This window comes from Microchirus variegatus (assembly GCF_963457635.1).
Source record: "Microchirus variegatus genome assembly, chromosome: 23".
NCBI classification, from domain to species: Eukaryota; Metazoa; Chordata; class Actinopteri; order Pleuronectiformes; family Soleidae; genus Microchirus; species Microchirus variegatus.
The window spans coordinates 3,420,205-3,442,825 of record NC_139824.1 but is presented as its reverse complement, the minus strand read 5'-3'; positions in this window follow the sequence as shown (position 1 = coordinate 3,442,825).

Sequence of the window (22,621 nt, the reverse complement as noted above, 5' to 3'; positions counted from 1 at the left end):
ATCAAGCGGTAGCTTTCCCAAGTTTTATGGTCACCTTATAGCACCCCAAAACATGCCTTGTCCAATGGATGTCCAATCTACACTCAGGAACAGATTTCACATACCTAACTAGTCTTTAGACCGGCTCCCCACGCCTGCAGTTCACAGGGTTAATGTCACCGACTTAAAACTGCACATGTACAATACATTCAGGTCATGTAGGAATACAATAACCAGCATGATGGCTCAGTGAGCCCATATAACACAGCATTTTATATTCAAATATACTATTCACACTGCCACAACATAATCATACATTCATGAACAAGAGTGGAGATAATGAATAACACCAACAAGCCGAAAAATTGACATTCACATTTCATTACAATGACTGACACTTTCATTCTCAGCAACTTAATTGGGGTGCAACAGTAGAATTTGCAAAATCCTGCCAATGAAACGGAATTACAATCAATAGCTATGGGATAAAGACTGACAGGATGGAGGGATAGAATGGCATAAGCATAGTGAAAGCCTGTGGGAACAACTGGAACCACAGCCAACCAATTGTGGCAGAAAAGAAGAGCAGGTCAGTGTGTGTGTGCGTGCGTGTGTTTGTGTATGGACTCAAGACAGTGACCTTGTGGTGTACATGTGTGGGTCTTTGTGTAGACTAGTTTGTAGACAAGTTTTATATTCCTTACAAGCAGCCAGTAGAGGGACTGTATGAGGAGGGTAACATGGGAGGGTCTGGGAAGGTGCAGGACGAGGCATGCTGTGGCGTTCTGGATGAGTTGTAGGGGATGAAAGGAGTGTGGTTGCCCAGGGAGCAACCCTGATGACTTAACTTGAGCAGGGAGCTGAACACAGTCTCCTGGGCCATTCCCTCTTCCTTTTCCCCTGTGGGTTCCAGGTCAGAAGAAACGATGCAAAACTATAAAATCAAATTATAATTAAGCATTAAGTACCACATTAAAACAAAATGATGACAAACCTTGTATCCCAAAACAAACTTATTAGTAGGCATTTTCTTAACATTTTTGAACTTTTAATAGATAATTTTTATGCCGTGCAGACACTTAACTATTCGCAGCTTCGTCCTTTTTTCCAGTTCCGCCTACGCTCTATCAAAATAAAAGCAGCTAAAAATCTGAAAAAATAACAGTAAAAAAAGTAGAATAAGAAGAATAAGCTAATTAGAATTAAGCTAAGAGATTAGTTGTGAAACTAGTAAGTACAAGGACAACACATTTTGAGAATACGCCTGTGGTATATTAAAGGTCATTTGCACGCCAACTTTCTGTTGTCTAGCCCTTTGCCACAGCTCATCCTTACTGATTCTGTCGGGCCACCTGATGTTGATATCAGTATAATTTTTATCAACAATCTATGCTGCTGCTTATATAAATGACATTGTAGTTCTACAAACATGTCATCATTGAGACAGTGCCTTGAGATAATGTATGGTATGATTTGGCGCTATACAAATAAAATTGAATTGAATTGAATGGCTGTGCCAATCTCTCTGGAGGCCCAAATGTTCTTTAGCATGACAAACGCTGCTAGTATTGTGCCAAAACTAGTAACGAATGCTTCCCAGGAACACCAAGGACTTAGCCACCCGAACTGGCTCTCCACTGTTGGGGATCAACAATAGTGGCAATAATTAGATTGATAAAAATAAAAGTAATAAATATTAATTAATTAATTAATTAATTAATTAAATTATTTATTTATTCATTTATTAATTAATAAACTTTAGATTGGGGAACCGCCCTGAAATCAGGGAAAAGACAATCAATCTTTGCCTTTAAAATCAGTCTAAATTATCACTGTAATTGACTCCTATAATGACTTTGACCTGGAGTCAGACCCAGAGTCAGAAGACACTGTCGCTTGTGAATCACCTCCACAACGGATGTTATTCTTCTTCTGAGTTCAATGTACGCAACCGGATGTGCCCGGACTAGTGCCCGGAGCAGGAGGATCTGCTGTTCAGGAGAAATGCTGTTTACGTAACCAGAAGGGAGATCTCGCTGATCCCGAGATTACAATAAAACACAGCCTTCTCAGCAGTGGCTGAACTGTTTGTTTTGAAACTTCAGGGCTTCGTAAACGAGGCAGATACACACTAAAAAACAGCGTTAATTGGAACTTCCGGTCTAGGTCCGCTTTAAGGAGCAAGAAAATTTTAAAAAATCATTCCCAAAGCATTTATTTTGTATTATCTTCTGAGGCTCTAAAAAGACCATGTTTTTGTGTACAAATTAGAGCTCCCCCTTTCAACCCACAGTTCAAATAAAAAGCAGGAGAGGAAATTAATAAATTACAAAGTGCCTTCAGGATATCATTGGATTTGACACTTCCCGTCTTGAATGCACAGAAATAGTCACTGGCCCGAGGGATAAACTTGACTTGTTTTGTTTTTTTGAAAAGTAATGATTTCTCACACAGAGGCACAGCTAATAATGGGTTGCCAGACTGTGATTGAGAAAAAACAGCCAAAATGCCATGTCTTCAGTTTACATTTTTTCTACCCAGCTTTGAACTCCACTCACTCCCCTGCTGCCAACAAATCCCAAGGGAAACAGTGGTAAGCAAAGAATAATGGTCATGATTATCGTTTTGCTTCTCGACTGTTTGCACATTTGCTTTATTTCCATGACAAAAAGGTTTGCCAATATGTATAGCATATGGCATGACTCCAATTGAAAGAAGGTTTACAAACCGCTGTGTTCTTAAAACGTTTGCTTCCGGTCTTAAAGCTTGAGACTGTACTTAAATATTTGCACACTTTTTTTGATGTACGTTATGATGAAATCCCTTTTAGCCATCAATAAAAAAAATTGTTTATCAAAAAAGAGGAGAACAGTTAGCACCGGGACAGTGACGAAAAGCCCGGTAAGAGCCAGCTTATACGAAAATGTAAATGGAATGTGAGGTGTTTAGCCAGAGAAGGCAGTACATACACCCATGTTTAATATGGGTACAAGTAAAAGTAAATAAAATACTTTACACAAAACTGCCAAGAGTTGGACCTGGATCACAAAATTAAATTACTAGATAAACATATACACTAGTTTTAACCTGAAAAAAAGTGGCTTAGGGTTTTAGTTAGTCTTCAATAAATTATTATTAAAAGTGGAAAAAGTAATAATCTGCAGTCATTTAGTCTACCCTCTAAAAACATATGTGCAGTGCTTTCCCACTACTACCAGCTGAGTCAAGGAGATTTGTTGGCGTCTACATAATGTTTAAATAACAAAACATTATTATTATAATAATATTGAGGATTATTTCCTCTTTCCCCCAGCCAATTAACTATAATTACTGAACTTGTTGTTTCTATTAGTAGTAGTAGTAATATTACTATTATTATTATTAGATAAATATACATCTAATGATGCACCTTGAAACATCATCAGTGATCGAACCTGGGGTCATTGGGTGTTTCGGGTCTCTCAACATCATACACCCTCACCCAGGCGACCCAGCCAAGATTGATCAAGTCCCGACTTGTGTCTAGGTAGCATGTACCCACAGATCGCCCCTCTTGATCCACAGCCATCTAGAGGCCTTCTCAGCTGCCTCTGTTGTTATCTTGATGGCTTTTCTCTGGCGTGCCCCTGTGATGCCAAGTATACTGTATGCTTTGCACAGAGATCAAACAATCAGAGATATAATTAACCACCTTCTTCCCTCCAACATCACCAAAACACAGTTTAGTACAGTTAACTGTATGGCGGCTCCAGCTATACACGTACTAAATAATTTCACCCCTATACCAGCTAGACTCCTTATAGAGGCCCTACCACAAATTGGTAATATCTTACTAGATCAAATAAATATGACTGCACTACTTAGAGTAAACGATGATATTCTTATGGCCTCTGAGAAAGGACTGGCTTCTATACTGGTCCTGCTGGATCTCAGTGCAGCATTTGACACTATAGACCATGAGATGCTGTTACATAGACTAGAACAAGATGTCGGGATTAAAAGATCGGCACTTGTCTGGTTCAAGTCCTATTTATCAGACAGATTGCAATTTGTTAGTGTAAACGAGGAATCCTCCATACTCACTAAAGTTAACTACCTGAGTTCCTCAGGGTTCCATGCTCGGCCCAATTCGTTTTACCCTGTACATGCTGCCACTAGGCAACATTGTCATGAAACAGCATACATTTTCATTGCTATGCAGATGACACCCAGCTATACCTTTCTGTACAGCTGGACGACCCAAACCCCACAATTAAACTCCAACATTGTCTTATAGACATACAGACATGGATGACCCTGAACTTTCTAATGCTTAACACAGAAAAAAAGGAGATCATAGCCCTAGGGCCCAAAACAAATAAGAGCACAATTTTCAAGTGGAGCGATAAACCTAGGCAGTAACACCGCAGTCCCCTGCAATACAGTAAGGAACCTGGGGATCCTGTTTGACCAGGATTTATCACTAGATTAACACACCACATTAATCAAATATGTAGAACAGCCTTCTACCACTTTTGCAACATTAACAATTATATGAGGACTAGAAATATTATATCATGACAAGACTGAGAAACTAATCCACGCCTTTATAACTTCTCGGCTGGATTACTGTAACTCCTTAATGTCAGGATGTCCTCATAAGTCCCTGAGAAGCCTTCAATTGGTCCAGAATGCAGCAGCACGCATACTGACTGGAACCAGAAGAGGTGATCATATAACTCCGGTCTTGGCTTGGGTTAGGGTTAGTCTCAGACCACAACAACCTTCGCTACAGGCTGCGACAAACCCAGTGATCCAGATGGAAGACTTTTTACTTTTTATTCTTTGTAATATTTGTAATAATATGTAATAATTCTTAAATAATTATGTATTGTATGGTTTGGGTAACATCTACTGCATGTCTGTCTGTCCAGGGAGTGGATCCCTCACCTGTGGTTCTCCCTAAGTTTTCTAACTATTTTTCCTGTTATAAGGGTTTTTTCCCTGGTAGTTTTTCCTTACCCCAGTAGAAGGTCTAAGGACAGAGGATGTTACCAAGTCCCGTGAGACAAACTATGTTTTGTGAACTGTCGGCTATACAAATCAAATGTGATTGATTGATTGATTTCATAGTGCTCTGCTTTTAGTAGACCAATTATTAACCGCAAAATTACACATGGCTCCAAATAAAAGCTAAACTTGCCAAGCTACTCCTTAATGTGTAATATGCAAATATTTGCTCAAATGCCCTTCATATTGGCCTAAAAGGTAACAAATTCTGCATTGTTGTGTTCACTGTGTCACGGATGCTAGATGACCAAGCATACAAATAACAAAGTGATTTTACTGTTATTGCTGAAATAAAATGTTTCCTCTCTCTCCTCATCACTTGTTCACGCCTTCATAGTGCTGGAAGACAAACAGCAGGAGATTCTCTTTTTTCTTCTTAATCGGATTATTTTTGTACCTATTAATAAGAATAGATTAACAAAAGCAAAATAAAATGTGTCATACATATTTTTGTATTACTCAAAACCCCCATACCGGCATAAAATATATATATATTTTTAATTTTAGGTCCTTTTTTTCTTTACTCTGCTCTTCAATGTGTAAAACACACTCGGTGAGTATGAGGAGGAATGGACTTATTTGGCACAACAGTACTCAGTAGCCCTCTCTGTATCAGAGCTATTCCTGCCATCATGCCCCAATATGGATGGAAACAGCCTCAATAAAGATGTAAGCCAACACTTTCACCTCACTCACTCTTTCATTTTAAGTACTGTGTGGTGGAGCAAAGAGCCAGGATAATTAAGCATGTAACGCTGCATCCAAAAGCCTTGCCCTATTTATTGCAGAGTACAATACATTTACTGTCTGTCATTTAATTTGAGTGTCTGAGTTCTGGGGTGTAAAAGTGTCCTCTGCAGTGACCGAACCAATTTGTAACAAAATGACACAAAAATGATGATCATCTTAAAACTATACATTTTGTATTTGAATTAGGGTTGTTTGATCGCTGTGAATCAATTCCTAGTTAGTTAACAGATGGCTACTTAACCTCTTCTTCATGGTGGCCCCGGTACCGGAGGCAGTGACAAAAGTGTCATAAAACCATATCTAACAAACACAGACATGCTGCATACCCACAGAAAGGACAGAAACTCAGCTAAAAGCTCATATACACCATTCTCATGTTCACGAAACACAGTTATAACACCGATGGAACAAGAATCCACAGATTCCAGCGGTACCATTTTTATCACTCTACGGTCAAGATTCATGGATCCAGCCCCAAAATAAGAGCAAAACAACAACTGACTTTCAAGAAACACAACCAGAAATGTTATCTTACCTTTGCTGTTTATCAAAACAAGTTATTTCCACCGGAACAAAACCACTTCTAATGAAGACCACTTCCCAGCATGCTTTGGGGACAAATCCCAACATTAGATCGCTCTGATTAGACAAAGGAATGTCCGCACAAAATGTATGCGGACATAAGCGTTTATGTACTTTTGACTCGATAATGAAGTGATTCACATGCATTTGGAGACCGGAGCCCAATTGTATAAGTTTAGAAGTTTAAAACGAGCTGTCAAGCACAATAACAACAATATGGCGCTGCGTAACTTAAGACGCTGCAGAGTCACAGAGTTGTTATTAAGCACCGGACGGGGAACATTGATTTACAACTAGTTTTCATACTTTTTTTCCAAAACAAGTTCTGTTCAGACCAATAGTGACATGTAAATAAAATGAAATTGGTTTTAATAATTTGGTACCTAAGAAATCTCAAATGGCACAGATGGTGCCAAACTGTGCCAAATGTGAGAACGCCTCGACATCTCTTTACTAAAAGCACCAGACTTTGTGCATCCACATAGAGCTTGTAACTGCAGAGATTTACTATATTTAGTTTGGACATGTCATTTTCGAGCAGCCGAGGCAGCTGCAGCTGCTGCTGCTCCTCAATGCTGCTATGGACCTACAGTGTGTGTTCACGGCTGAATGAAGATGGACAAGGAAAAATGCAGAAGAACTAGACTGTGGCTGTACTTCTTAACAAAGACAGAGACCGACACAGATCTCACTTCTGCTATGTGAGTGGACTCATAAGTATTTAAGCTAGTGATCTTTATGCTAACGCGTAGCGTTATGATTTGCTGTATTTCATTTGATTTGATATTAGAAATATGTATCTATCTTTGATCCTTCTCTATATTATTAAAAACAGATGATGGAAATATGACTACAAAAGTGTAAGGACAAGAAATAATAACAGAATAAGCCACCTCCCCTTCCTATATTTTTCAAGTTATTTCATTTAAAATATTAAAAGGTTATTATGCCCAGTTTTTTTTTATGTATTCAGTGACGTGCGGTCAGGGTAGGCAGGGTATAGGCACAGTCAGTTTCCCGTATAATTACAATGTACATCAAAAAGCACAATGCTACGTTGCCTATTGACGTGACTATGCTGCATTTATATTCGCATTGCTTTCGTGAATTGTCAACACACGTGTTTCATGTATTGGGACAGCCATCCGAGCGCCACCAGAATCACTGGGAAGGCTTACTACTGCGACCATAAACCGAGCATAATGTAAGGAGGTAGGATGTACAGTACAGCCTGCTAGTTTTTCTCACCAACCCTAACTTTCAGTAGATGTTGAAATAGTTCACTGAAAAAAATTGTCTTCTTGTTACGGAAGACTCAGGGTATCACCAGTCATGTCATGTCATGCAATTTATGACAATCAATCTAAAGGTTGTCAAGCCATTTCTCAAATAGCCAAACAAATGTCAGGCTGCACATGTGGGGAAAAGCCACATCATTAACTTCTGTATAACATTTAATGACAGTTCATCTTGTATGGTATGTTTTAATATATTTCAATCTGGACAGCTTAAGCTAGTACAGCCAAAACTACTACTAAGTTTGTTCTGTTTATGACTGAAAAAACGTTTCAATCCCTGTGCCATCTCAACAAACTCAACACAACAAAGCAAATTCATTTTGATAGAATTCATATTTCTGTTATTCATCTTTATTTTTAGTTGAACAATTTGTGTAGTTTTATATAAATATATATATATATATACATATATACATATATATATACATACATATATATATACATATATATACATATATATATATATACATATGTATGAGTCTACTTATATCTCTGCACATGAGCACCTCTTTATTCCTATAACTCATTGTTTTAGATTAGGTGTGCACATTTCAAAGCGATGTTCTATTGTATTGTATTCTATTATTTTTATTCTGGGCTGTATAGTTTTGACTAATATTCAAACCAAATACATGTTTAATGAAAATTCACATGCATAAACAAATGTGTATGTTACTCCATGTACACTTGCTCAATAATCCTCACAAGAATGATCAGTAATTAATCTTTGATGCTTAAACACTGACACCTCCTGCATTTTGAATTAGTGGTTCTTCACCTTTCACTGGCCGTGCAATGTTGTGGACAAAATATCATAATCAACACTCAGTGCTCCAACGCCCACAGAAACTGTACAATGTTATTCAGCTTTTTACTCTCTGTCGACATACAGTACATCAGCATCCCTGCCAAGTCTCTCTTTTTTCCCTCTTTCTCCCTTACTCACTCACAAGCACATTTGTTGCTTGTACCACCCACGCCTCCCCCTCTCTCTCACACACACGCACACATACAATAAGTGACCTTGGTTCCCTAGGGAAGGTCCATGTTTAATTGTTCATCAGCACTTTCCTCAAAGTTACGTAGGCAGGGAATTAAAGTAGAGCTGGAGTGGGAGAGAAATGAGGAAGGATGGAGAGAAGTTGGCTCCAGGGAAAGATACCATGCAGGAGAGGAGATGAGAGGAGAGGAAAGGAAATGAGATGAGAGGAGAGGAAAGGAGAGGAGAGGAGAGGAGAAGGGTAGAGGGAAAAAAAGGCATGTGCTTAATTGTTTCGAAAGCAGATGGACAAACAATCACACAAACACATTCTCTAACTTAATCAACTCTTGCATGATGAGCATCCTGAGAATAAGCCCCACAGCACTGTGAGTAATTGTTCTGTATGTGTAGTTAGAATCCAATAAGAGTCGAGTAGCATTGATATATTGTTAACAATATGGCGAGTAACTGGGGAATGATGTGCTTTTTAAACCTCTGTAAATCACTGTGAAACATTAAACCACTGCTTTAATGGTAAATATATATCGGTCCCTCAGCTCTTTTCTACCATGTATGCTGACTAATCATCTGCTGGCCAATTTGACAATGATGTGTGAAGTGGTATGCACAGATTTATTTCCATCTTCCGTTTTCCTCTTCAGGACATATCTGCTTTTTCTGGCCCCCCCCTCCCCCTCTCTTGCTCTCTCTCCAGGCTTGTGACGAGATGGGGTGGCAGATAGTGATGAGCCAGCAGTGGCCACGCTTGACTGCTTTAGTTAATGGAACTCTCCTGTCTCTACAAGGCCAGGACCAAGGCTTTAGCTCAAGTGTGTGTGTGTGTGTGTGTGTGTGTGTGTGTGTGTGTGTGTGTGTGTGTGTGTGTGTGTGTGTGTGTGTGTGTGTGTGTGTGTGTGTGTGTGTGGGTGTGTGTGTGTGTGTGTGTGAGCGTGTGTGTGTGTGTGCAGTGTTGTCTTGGCATGTCTTGCATTAAAGGGACAATATGTAGTATTTATGGGTTTATATGACCCAAAATCCACTTTTGTATACATATTATGTGCTCCTGCATTGTCTAGTCGCTGTATAATATTCTTTGTTTCATTTTCGTAGTGTTTCAAAAAGTCATTTAAATGCGGGCCGCTGCTGCATAGCCACTGTTAGCAGCGAGACGCCATGTTTCTACCGGAGCCTGTAAGGACAAACGCGAGAGAACAAATCAAGCGTCTCTTTACTTGTAGCGGAAGTCCCGCCTCCTCTCGCTCCGCATCGTCTGCTACGGCCGCGGTAGCTCGCCCTCTCCCTCACCTCACGAACCTCATCTGCTGACACGGAGAAAGACGACGAGGACGACATTTGACAAGCTGCGGATACCGTAGCGCTCAGGGAAGGGAGGGGGTGAGCAGAGCAGCAGGTCTTTGTTGTAAATTTCAGCCTCTCCTCTAGATGGCACTATAAACTACTTACGTCACCTTTAAATTGACCAAATAAAGCTTGGGCATGTTAAAACATAAATAAATAAATAATGATCTTTCTGTGTGTGAGTGTGTGTGTGTGTGTTTGGAAAAACAATTAGAACTGCCTGGGATAATTTCCAACACAGAAACCACCGGGTTTATATCAGTCATAATATCACCCAGTTTGTTTTAATTGTGGGATAGACGCAAACAAACCTTGAAACCAGCGGGAAAAAAAAAATGGAAGAATTGACCACCCACACTCTCTTTAACACTGTTTAACAGAGCTCATTTTAGCACCACGTCCTTTGTATTTAAATAGGCCAATTAATGTTGTTTTTAGCCACTCTGACTACACAGATAGGCCCATTATGTGTTGGTGTGTCGGTGTGAGAGGGAGAAAGAGAGAAGGGAGAGGGGGCAGGGCCAAGTAAATCAATGTTCTTTACAATGAAATAAGATTTTACCCATTAAAAAAAGAAGAAAAAGAAAATCGATGTGTGGCGGTCAATGTTGATATTGTAGTGGTGGCCACAAATAAATCATTGTATGGGAAACAGCGGCATAAAAATACTTTTGGTTGATTGTGAAACAGTAGCTGGTCAGAAGATCTCAGGTGAGTAGCTGATTCTTCAATTGGACCCATTTGCAGTCACTCATACAAAATGCTATATTTAGAGTAATCAAATTAAATTCTGAATCACTGCAAATCACATTTGAAGGTTCACAATAATAACTACAAGTGCCTTGCATTTGACTTTCACGTAAACAGGAGTGCCCTCTTAAACATCACACATTGACATGGTGATACGTTTGTATATATGTCATCCACAACAACTCAGTATTAAAGCAGGAGATAGACTGGGTGAGGGACATTGTGGTTTGTCACGTTACTGGTGCAGATCGATGATGACATATGACTGTTCTCATTAATGGTTCATGGCCACATATTGAATATATATCTATTCTTGGCCCACATACAATTGTAACTGATGATTTGATTTCTGTGTCCACATAGCCCTGGAAAAAAAGAGTCACATCAACAAAAATGAAGCAGCAAAGACCTTTGATTGTGATCTGAATGAAACCATCTCAAATACATGGGTGCATTCATCTCTCTAGAGCTGCATGGTCAAATGTGATCTGACTTTTCAGTACAGAGGTTAATCCAAGGCTGAATTCAAGTGGCATTAGTTTGTAAATGGATTGTATTTATGCCTCAAGTTCAGTGTTTTACCAAGCTATGTTGTGGTTCAGAAACAGGAGAAACCAAATTGGGCAGAGCTGTGGTGGAAATGAATAAGAGCTCATCTACTGCTCATCCAGCTGCAACCATGCATCTATGGTACAGTGCTAGTTGTCAATAACATGATGTCCGTCCCCAAATAAATGCTATGCTTTTGTGTCTATTTGACTGTAAATGGGACCATAGTTTACAAAATGGACTTGCTGCATTGAAGAAGACCTGAAAACTATTGTATACTGTTTTATCCTCCACAGGAGGGTTGCAGGTGCCGTGTCAAGCTCAGCTGACTCAGTGCAAAAGACAGGGTACACCCTGGACAGTTTGCCAGTCCGTTGCAGGGCCACATAGCGGCAAACGACCACTCACTCTCACACTTACAGTCAAATTAGATTGTCTATTTTCACCTAATCCCCACATTGCATCTTTTTGGACTGTGGGAGGAAGTGGGAGATCCTGGAGAAAACCCACAAACTGCATTCTATACACTATTTTTCTGTAAAAGTGTCTCAGTTATACCCACATTCACTTCCTGGTTAGTTCTTGTGGGCCCAAACTTGACTATTGGCTGCGAATGAAAAACTCTTACATCAAGTTTGATGTTTACCTTGCTCTCATTTGTGGCACTCTCAGAAACAAACAGAGCCCAGTGTATCTGCATGAACATGTGACATGGATTAGGTTTGCAAGTATGCACATAGTTTACTTCTGAGATGCTCATCTGGAAGTGTAATGGTATGGCTGTGGCAATAGATTTACATACAAACTGATGACCATTAAATTATGGTCACTTCCACATTGGCTTTTCAGAAACAAAAACATCCACTATTTTGTTATACAGTTCATCATCTGGACAGAGACTTTGACTTTGACCAGATATTATTTGCAAGATGTGGAAGCACAGCGTTTGTTTCGAGCGATGATGTCTGGCTCACAGACTTTAATTATGTTGTACTATGTGCAATGACAATAAAGAGATTCTGGTTCCGATTCTTTTGATTCTGACAGCTTGTGGGGAGGTGGGATATCTCTTAATTGACATTTTGTTGGCACATCATGAAGCGCAGCGGCTACAACTTCGCACTCTTTTTAAGAGTAAAATTCAAGCACATTTCCAGATAAAATATCAGCTTTTTCAACGAACCCTGCTTTGAATAAACTCGATATATGAAAAATAATCCTTTAGGGAAAGACGTTGATCTAAGTAAGTCAGTAGGAGCAGATGTGAGAACAGTGAACGAGTGAGTGAGTGTCTATGCAGCTGTGCCTGCTGAGGATAGCTGCTTCAAGACGAGAGTCAATGTTTGTGGTCGAGTTCCAGCCAGGAACAAACTCACTCAGAGTTGTAAGGAGAGGATTCCCAGGCAGACGAGGAAGACGACTGGAGAAGACTCCGGCTTGTGGAGAGGAAGGCGAGAAGATGACGGTGGAGTTGAGTGCAGAGGGAGCCAGGAGACGAGTGTAGACGCTGGCGGAGCTCTGTGTCCTGTGCAGCTCTGGAGAGGAGACGAAGACGGCAGGTACCAAGCGAAGGGAACTCAGGAGAAGGAGGAAGTCGCTGGCGAGGATCCGTGTCTCTCATGGAGTAGGAGATGAGACAATGATGGCAGAACCAGGCAACGGGAAACTCAGGAGAAGGAGGAAGTCGCTCGCGATGATCCGTGTCTCTCCAGCAGCAGGAGACGTGGTGACCTGCAGATAGACTGGGTAAATACACGAATAGCAAAGGTTTCTTCTTTCAGGAGAGTCAAGACTTGTGGCTTTACCAACGAGTGTAGAACAACGATCTGACGCTGGTGAGCAGGCGGCTCCAGCTTAAGAAGGCTCCTGGTTGCTCATCAGGAGCAGCTGGGGCGGAGCCGCGCAGGTGGAGCTGATCACCAGCGTCTTCACAGAAAGTAGGTCAGCCACGCCTCCTGCAGAGAGAGAGGGAGAGTGGGGAAACGTATTATAATAATAATAATAGTAATAATAATAAATACTGCTGGAAGGTGTGGGGAATGAATGGGATCGTGTCAACTGTTGCTCTTTTGCAGAAATGACAACCTTATTTACATAGTAAGGGAACAATCTTATGACGAATAAACACAATAGCTTTCATTTAATTGAATCTTTACTTTCAAATTTAGCAAACATATAATAAACATGTACATTTAATGTACTTTACGTACAAACAATGCACACATGGTCTTGATGTTTCCTGCCTGAAAAAAAGGGGAAACAAATCAAATGTTATTAAACGAAGCAAATTAGAGAGTGTGGTCCTCAACAGACCTTTATCAGTTTAGTTCACATGAGCAAAATTACCATCTTTCAGGTTAATAACAACATGACTTTACCTATGCCATACTCAATCCATAGCTCTAGATGCACATTACTTGCTAATTAATAAATTATTTCTCTCTCACACACACAGTACATTTTAAGGAAACATTCAAGAATAACTAAGGGCAAATACAGCCTTTGCACAGTATATATATATATATATCAGCAAAAGGATCAATAAGTCAATAAAAAGGTATTTCAGACATAACACGTAGATGATTTCAGTACGTAAAAGGGACTACATGCGGCTCTGGTCCAATAAAGCATTGGTAGACATAACTTCATGGGTGACATAGTGTTAACATGCTGGGTTATAATTGTGTGTAGTAGCGGTTGGTGGCAGATTTTGAAGCCTTCAGGACAGGGGAAGGGGGCTTACATCTACAGACACGACTAAAAGTAGGTTCCTGACTAAAATGGACTATATGCAATAATCAAACGTTATTTACTGCAACTGCGCTTCAAAGTGTTATTTCAAAAAAGAAAAGAAACAACATCAAAAATAGATGATGGAAATATGACATTACAAGTGGGAGGACAAGAAATTATATGTGGCCAGCCATGGCAAACCGGAACAACTCTGCCGAGGGACATTTCTAGTTATTTACAGATTCTGAAAGTATGATTTCTAATCTTTCCAACAATGTCTGATACATGTAAATCTGATAATATTTCAAGAGGATTATTTTAGCCTCAAAAATGTACACCTTCTGGGAGCCAAGAGACAGAATCATCACATTTACATAGAACAACCCCCTCCTGGTCTAACAATACATATACAATACATCAAAAAACTGGAAATAATAATCTCTTAAGATTTTACATGAAATAACTTGAAAAATATATAGGAAGTGCATCTCTCTAAAAAGTAAAACTATTAATAGCCAAATGTAAATCTAAAATAAAAAGTGCAATAATCAAAAATATTAAAAAACAAACTTAAAGGCTGAGGACCATCTTCATTCCTGTCACTCCCTGCCTCTGTCTCACTTTCTGAATCAGCAGCAGCCTCCTCCTCTTCATCCCTCACATCCTCTTCTCCTTCACTTTTTTGTTCATCTCCTTCTGTGGTCTTCTTCTGCTTTGAGCCTCCTGGTCTCTCCAGTTCACTACCTTCTCCTTCATTTCCCTCCATCTCTTCTGTACACTTTTCTTACTAAAAACCCTTTCAACATCCGCACTTTTTGCTTTCCTTTTCATTGTGAGAAGCTCTGGTTATCATTCTATCACTACACTGTAGGGCCATGTAGCTAATACGTACATCAAATCTAAAATCAGAAGATATTTATTACACAGAACAGTTATGTTAAGACTACTTAATGCTATTGTATGTGTTATTTTCCCAGTTAGAAAAGTGAAGGATGTCACCTGGTTTAACTCATTGCTGTGATAGGTGACAGTAAGTGGTTGTATAGCAGGTCTACTGCTTAGCTAATCAAATCAATATGATCCATCTAGCTACAACTGTGAAGTGTGTTGTGACGCTCGCAAAATGGTGACCCTGTGTAAACGTTATGGATTAAAACATGACAGGTTTTAATATATTGTATGAAGCTGTTGTCTTTACCAAAATCAAAACTAATCAAAGAGCAAAAGCTCTCACAGCAAAGCAAACGATTTCACATTTAATTAATGGCCGCGCTGTTATTGCTGACGCTGAATCACCTTTAGCATAGATTACATTCATTATAAATGTAACTTTAAGTTAAATTGGTGTGTTTAAACTTCACCTGGGGAAACTGACTTCACCTTCAGATTTGTCGGGGGTCAGTGCAGTTGAACCACTCTTTGCCAGGATGTAGAGCCACCGCAGCAGACTCGCTGTGTGAGCCAGACTGTGAACAGAGCACTGCACGTTTGATGCAGGGCCGTAGCTAAGTGAGTCAGGGGCCTAAGATTATATTTACAATTATTGACTTTTGGTCAATTTATTGTCTGTTTCACTACTTTGAAAAGGTTGTGGACATAGTTGCGAATGTTTTTACAAGTAAAGTTTTTAAAACACAAAAGTTAGGGGGGCAGCTGGGGGGGGCAAGGCTCTACAGTGGGGGGCCCCCCACTATCGCTCTGAGTTTCCACTGGTTCACTTTTTTTTCTTCTCCCATTGTCTGCAGAACTCTTCCATCAAGTCCTACTTCTAAATGTGTTTTTGTTTGTTTTTAAAGGCTGATATGGTTATTTTAAAACAGAACTTAATTTTAGAGGGATCTCAAAATAGAGCTTTATTCACACTGCTGAAAATGTGCCCAGGAGAACTGGTACAAAAATATTTTAATTAGTTTTTGTTCAGTTTTTTTTTCATGCGTTTGATTGACATGGAGATAATTGCAGGGCTTTAGGCAAAAGAAGAAAAATGTGTTGCAGAGAGAAATCGGGCGTTGTCGAGAGAGAAGCAAAATAAAATTGTCAGATGATGAAATTGACTGAAGTTGTGTAGGCTATGAATAAAACATGCCTTTGATATGGAACTACTGTTCCTTCTACAATGAAGATCTCATTTCCATAATTAATCATTTAGTCATTAACTTTCAAAAACAAAATCACCCATTGCAACTTAAATTCAACACAAATATTCTTGTTTGTTATATTTCTAACACTGGAAAAAGTAAAAAAATTTTTTTTGCTGTTTTGCATTCATTTGGTGGGCCGCTCTTTAAGTCCCACAATTGCAGATGTACAAATGTTAGGTAGCATCTGGTGGTGCTAAATCTTAGGGCAGCAAAGATGTAGAGTAGGCAATCAGTACATGTCACATGATGATGCAGAATGTCAGTCTGTTTTATCAGTTAAAAAGGTCACGGTAACATTTGTTCCCTCAGTGGAAATTAGTCTACAGGAGGTAGGAAAACAGGGAGGTTTAATGGTAAGATGAGGCTCAGTTGTAGCTTTAATTATGCTGATGGGTTGTTCATTCATGTTCACTAAAATGGTAAACAAGCCAATAAATTGAAAAAAATATATATATATTTGCACACTGTCTGTTCCTGTGAGAGAGTGAAAGATGCAAGGGCACTTAAAGCATCACAGCAGTAAAAACGTGAAGTGGAAACCATTTTCAGTGGGAAGAAATATAACGCTTCTCTAGCTGTAAAACACTGAACTACAAAAATCTGTTAGCCTCTAATCCCGCACTTTATTCTCTTGACATAATGAAACCCACAACCAAGTGTGCAGAATCCAACAGAGAAAACAAAATAGTCACCTCAAAGAAAGACCATCAAAGGGTCACATTCAAAGAACTCAGTAACCCATTGAAACAGAAAAGGGGACATGCTTGTTGTGACAAATCTAAATAGTAAAATATCCTCCTGCTCATAATAGCATATCACACTTCAGCTCAGTTAAAGGTTATGATGTGGACTTTAGCATTTCCTAACCCTTAAAAATAATTTACTATTCAAAATAAATCACATCTCCTACTGAAAATGGTTCTGGTTATCGTGCTGTTCTCCACATTTAACAAGCAAGCTGTTTGTCGTTGGGGGAAGAAAATATACTTTCTCAAATACAGGAAGGTTGACTTAAATGTCAAGTAGCTTTTCAGATATTGTAATTGAAACAGTCCTACAGTTTGGTGTATCTGTGAATAGAAATTGGTTAGGGTAAAAATGAAGCTGATGAAATTAAAGTCAACTGCATTATCCACATGAGGAGATTTGAAATGTGCTTTCTTGTACATTTTGATATATGTATTTTAAAGGTGAGGATATTAACCTTTTCTGACTTTCCTTAGTAATTTAGTTATTTTTTTTGATATTTGATATTTAAATAGAGGCAGTAAAAGTTCATCTTAACGTAATCACTTCATACATTACCTCAAAGGACTGCACATAGTAAAGCCCAATTTACACTCCTGCGTAAAGTGCTCTGTGTAGGTTACCCAGAGCCTGTGCGTCATCTCCGACTGCACGAAATATTTTTTAAGTGTCCGTCACTCCATCAAGGGACAACGGAGACGGCAAGAGCTGCGATTGGTCCTCAGGACAGGCCGAGCGAAGCTGCTCTGTGCCGGCTCACATTGCGCACCGAGCGTCCACAGAGGCGGAGCTGATCACCGCAGACAACGTCACTGCCAAACTATAAATTTGTCATATCTTAACACACAAACCACATGTTTAGACTCTAAATGGCCAATTTCTTGCCTCAAATTATCTTAAAACTGTGTTCCGTGACACAGAAAAGTGAGAAACGGCCACTGTTTCAACAACAGCAGTCTTTCTCTCTCTTTCTCTCTCGGACGCCATTGCTCACTGTAGCCAAAAGCACAACAACCTTGCGCAGCGACCCCTACTGATCAGGCGGGAAATTGCAGCGCGTATCCGTCCATATCGCAGAAGTATGCAGGCTGAGGGGTCTCCGTGGTTACGCAGTTGGATAACGCAGTCGGAGAAGTATAATGTGGCCTTCGAATATTATCGAAAGAAGAAAAAAGAAACCTAACAGTTCACACAAGCATTTGGAATTGCTTAAAACAAAAAGTCAGACTACCTGGAGAGAACCCACAAAGCAAACCATGAAAACATTTTGTTTTCATGGTCTTCATGGACTATTTTTACTTTGGCCATATCAAAGTAAGCATAAACATTTGTAAACTGTATAATTAAACAACATTGTTCACTTACTTATTTCATATACACACAGACTGAAAAAATAAATAAAGATGCAAGCTTCAACCTGGTTCAGTGAACTGCTCTAGTCCCTGCTGGTTGCGTGCCAAGCTCTACGAACATTCTGCAAAGTCACTGCCACCACCCAAAATAATGTTGCAGCACACATCTATCTGTAAAACTGCAAAGTGTTGTTTTTACTCTTGATGAATATACACAAATGAGACATTAATTGGTTAATTACTAAAATTCAAGTGAGGGATTGTGTTTTCAGTCATAATGCCAAGCTAAACCCTGTTGTTGGAATGCATTTTGCATTTGTATCTGATTTCCAAAACAAACAAACAAAAAAAGTGTTCATCATTACATAAAACAGACATTTAAATTTTTACCAACATATCTTAGCCCTTAAGGTGGATTTCCACTGGACGCGTTACAGCCGCGTCACATCAGCGGCGCAGTTCTGCTTCGTCCTCTGCCCAGCGGGAATCCCCCCCGGCCGCGTTACAGCAGCGGCGCGGTGCCTTGGGAGCCAGCCGTATTCACAGAAGATCACGTGATAATCTTGAACAGACGTGAGTTTGCGAGAACCCGCGATAGACTGTGTGTATAAAGGAAATAACAACAACACAGCTTCTTTCATTCTCCGGCGTGGAAGAACTGTTGATCTGGTGTCATAAATGATTTTATGTTTCTCCACTTCAACAATCAGTCTCTCGTCGTACATTATGACTCTCCGAGACCCTCTGATTAATATACTGTTGACCTGGTAGCACCGGTCACGACGTAATGTTGATGTGAAGTTGTGATAGGCTACAGTGGTATGCAAAAGTTTGGGAACCCCTGTAAATCTTCATAATTTTCCTTTATAAATCATTGGTTGTTAGAACAAAGGAGCCAAACACAGTGATATTTGAGAAGTGAAATAAAGTTTATATGATTTAAAGAAAGTGTGGAGGAAATCTCTGAGATAGCTTTCTGTATCCTTCCTCTAAACCATGATGTTGAACAATCATTGTTTTCAGGTCATTTGAGAGTTGTTTTGAGGCTCCCATGTTGCCACTCTTCAGAGAAGCTGCAAAGAGGAGAAACACTTACAATTGACCTCCTTAAATACCCTTTGTCATGATTGGATTCACCTGTGTATGGAGGTCAAGGGTCACTGAGGTTACCAAACCAATTTTAGTTCCAATAATTAGTGCTAAAGGTATTGAAATCAATAAAATGACTTATGCACATGCCTCATTTTGTTTAAATAATTCTTGCACACTTTCTGTAAATCACATAAACTTTATTTCACTTCTCAAATATCACTGTGTTTGTCTCCTATATGATATATTTAACTGAAATGTCTTATTCAAACAACCAATGATTTATAAAGGAAAATCATGGAAATTTAAAGCGGTGCCCAAACTTTTGCATACCACTGTATATGACCTGCGTATTGTGTTTTATGTTAAAAGAGGGGCGGAAGTGTTTTTAGTTTTACTTTGAGTCTGTTTCGGACTTCCTGTCTGGTGTGATCTGCTTTGTTGAAATTTACGCGGTTCAGCAACGGCAACGGCAAACATAGAACTGCTACCTATCGAAAGCGATTTGGCGCTGCGAGCCGCTTCTGGGACGCTGCTGAGACGTTCTGCAGCTCACCCAGTGGAAATGCTCTCATTGATTAGAATGGAAGCTTTTTGCAAAGGCGACCGCGGCACGTCCAGTGGAAATTGGGGGTTGGACTTATACTTGTGTTTTGTTTGAAGCAAATAAAAAGAGTGAAACTAAATCAACATCTACATCATTTCAACCAAATAATGGCTCACTGCTAATAAGTGGCCTTGAAGGGAACAGGTCAAGTGCACCATTAAGATCATGGGCATTGTCTTTTAATGGTCCTGTTTCTATGGTAATATTATTTTTGGGCACTGCAAGTAGATGCCAATTCACTCTTTCTAAAAAGAAAGGAAACAACAACCTCAAACGTGTGGATGCTACTGAAAAGAACACAGCATTTTCTATCAACCTGGAAAAACGCAATGTTCTCACTTCAAATTATGTGCAAAATAATTCTTGGCACACGCTCTTGTACCATGGTTGTGATAATGTTTCCCCTGTGTGATGCTGTTTTAATGTGACATTGTGAAATTGCATTTACAGAACATTTTGTAAGTGTAAGAACTTCAGATAAAATAACTGGATTTATGAAAACTTCTTCTACATCTCTGGCTCTTTTTCTTCTGTTAATTAATGAACGCTGTCCCTATATCAACACAGAAAAAGTTCAGCCACAAATAACAGGTTAGCTATGTGACAAAATGAAAATTTTGAACTATTAACAGTAGTGGCTCCAGTTGTAGTAATTAACCTCTTCTTCACGGTTGCCTCCGGTACCGATACCGGTATCAGCGACAAAAGCGTCATAAAACCATTTAACAAACATTTAACTTTAACAAACACAGACATGCTGCATTCCCACAGAAAGGTCAGAAACTCAGCAAAACGCTCATATAAACCATTCTTATGTTCACGAAATACAATTAAAACACAGACGGATCAAACCAGCAGGAGCGAAAAAAAAACGTTATAGCGCACACATTGAAAAGCGGCACAGGAGCGTCAGCGTGATTATGTAAACAAAAAAAACAAGTGTTGACTGGACAGTGGAGAACCCACAGATTCCAGAGGTACTATTTTTATCAAGATTCACGGATCCAGCCCCAAAATAAGAGCAAAACTACAACTGACTTTCAAGAAATACAAGCAAACATAATGCGTCATACGCATTTATGTCCTTTTGACTCGCTAATGAAGTGATTCACATGTATTTGGAGACCGGGGTCTGATTCTACCGCTTTAGAGGTTTAAAACAAGCTGTCACCTTAATTGACCAAGGTAAGCCAGAGCTATGGCGCTGCGTAACTGAAGACGCTGCAGAGTCACAGAGTTGTTATTACGTACCGCACAGGGAGCATCGATTTACAGCGAGTTATAATACTTTTTTTTTTTCAAAATAAGTTCTTTTTAGACCTGTAGTGACATATGAATAAAATTAAATGGGTTTTTATTCATTTGGTACCTAAGAAATCTCAAATGGCACAGATGGTGCCAAAAGAGAGAACGCCTAGACATCTCTTTACTAAAACCTCAGTAATTTCACTCTGCTTCATTTCAGCAGTATCAGACTTTGCACAGCTCATGTACATATGTTGTTACATGACCTCCATGTGTTTTTAAGCTCCTACTGCATATTTTAAAGGTGATATTTGCTTTAAAATACAATATTTTTTTAGGCGAGAGAAAAAAAATCCTTAAGTTATGTGAAGATGGCATGTAAAACCATATGATCCAACGCAGACTGGATCATTTCTGCGCAGTTATATCCCCACATCCATATATGACACATACATAATGATCTTTATGACGAGGATCGAGTACAGCCACGATGAAATACAGGGGATCAGAGTAGACTTTCGATTGGCTTTTATCGAAAGGCAACAAGGGAAGTGCTGTGAGTTTACACAGCTTTCCCACTGACAAGAAGAGGAGAAAGGAGTAGGAAGATGCCTGTGGAAGGACACAACTTCCTAAAGGTCCACGACTGTGTTCTCGACATTTTTCGTCAGAAGCATTTGAGGCTTTAGTCGACCACAGCTACTAAAAGACCTCACCGGAGCGGGCGGATACAAACGGAGACTTAAACCAAATGCCTGTCCGACAATTCTCCCACATAAGGAGCCTTAACGCCCGCGTGAAGCGAGTGAATTTCGCGTTAAAAAGCGGCAGAGACAAGAGATGCTGGATGCTCTCCTGAGCAGACAACCCGCGTCTGCAGTCGCCGCTTCACTGTATATCCATATATGGAGACGCAGTTGCCGCACGTACACCACCGGTTTTGTCCCACTCTCGCCTCATCCCGTCTTTCTTGCTCTTCATTTTGATGCTCGTTTTGTGAAACATTGTCAGTGCTGTCCTCCTCCTGTATGTTTCGCTCAGGTTCAAATTGAAAAGGCTGAACAGATGACATGTTTATGCTGAACAGTCACAACAGGGTCCCGAAGCCCCCAGTACAACCTTTATACGTCACTACCCAGAGTGCATTGCGACGTTAACAACAATGGCGACCTACGAGTTAAACTATTTTTACAAATTTTTTAAAACGAAGACATCAAGAAGGTTTTTTATATCAATTTGTTATAACTGATACTAACATTTATCTTTTAAGAACTACAAGTCGTATAGCCGGGGTTCCTTTTAACTATGCAAAATTGTCAAACACATGAGAAAGTATAAAGTGCATGAATCCATAAATAATAATATAGGAAAGAACAATCCAACAATAAATGCAATTTCAAACAGCTTTC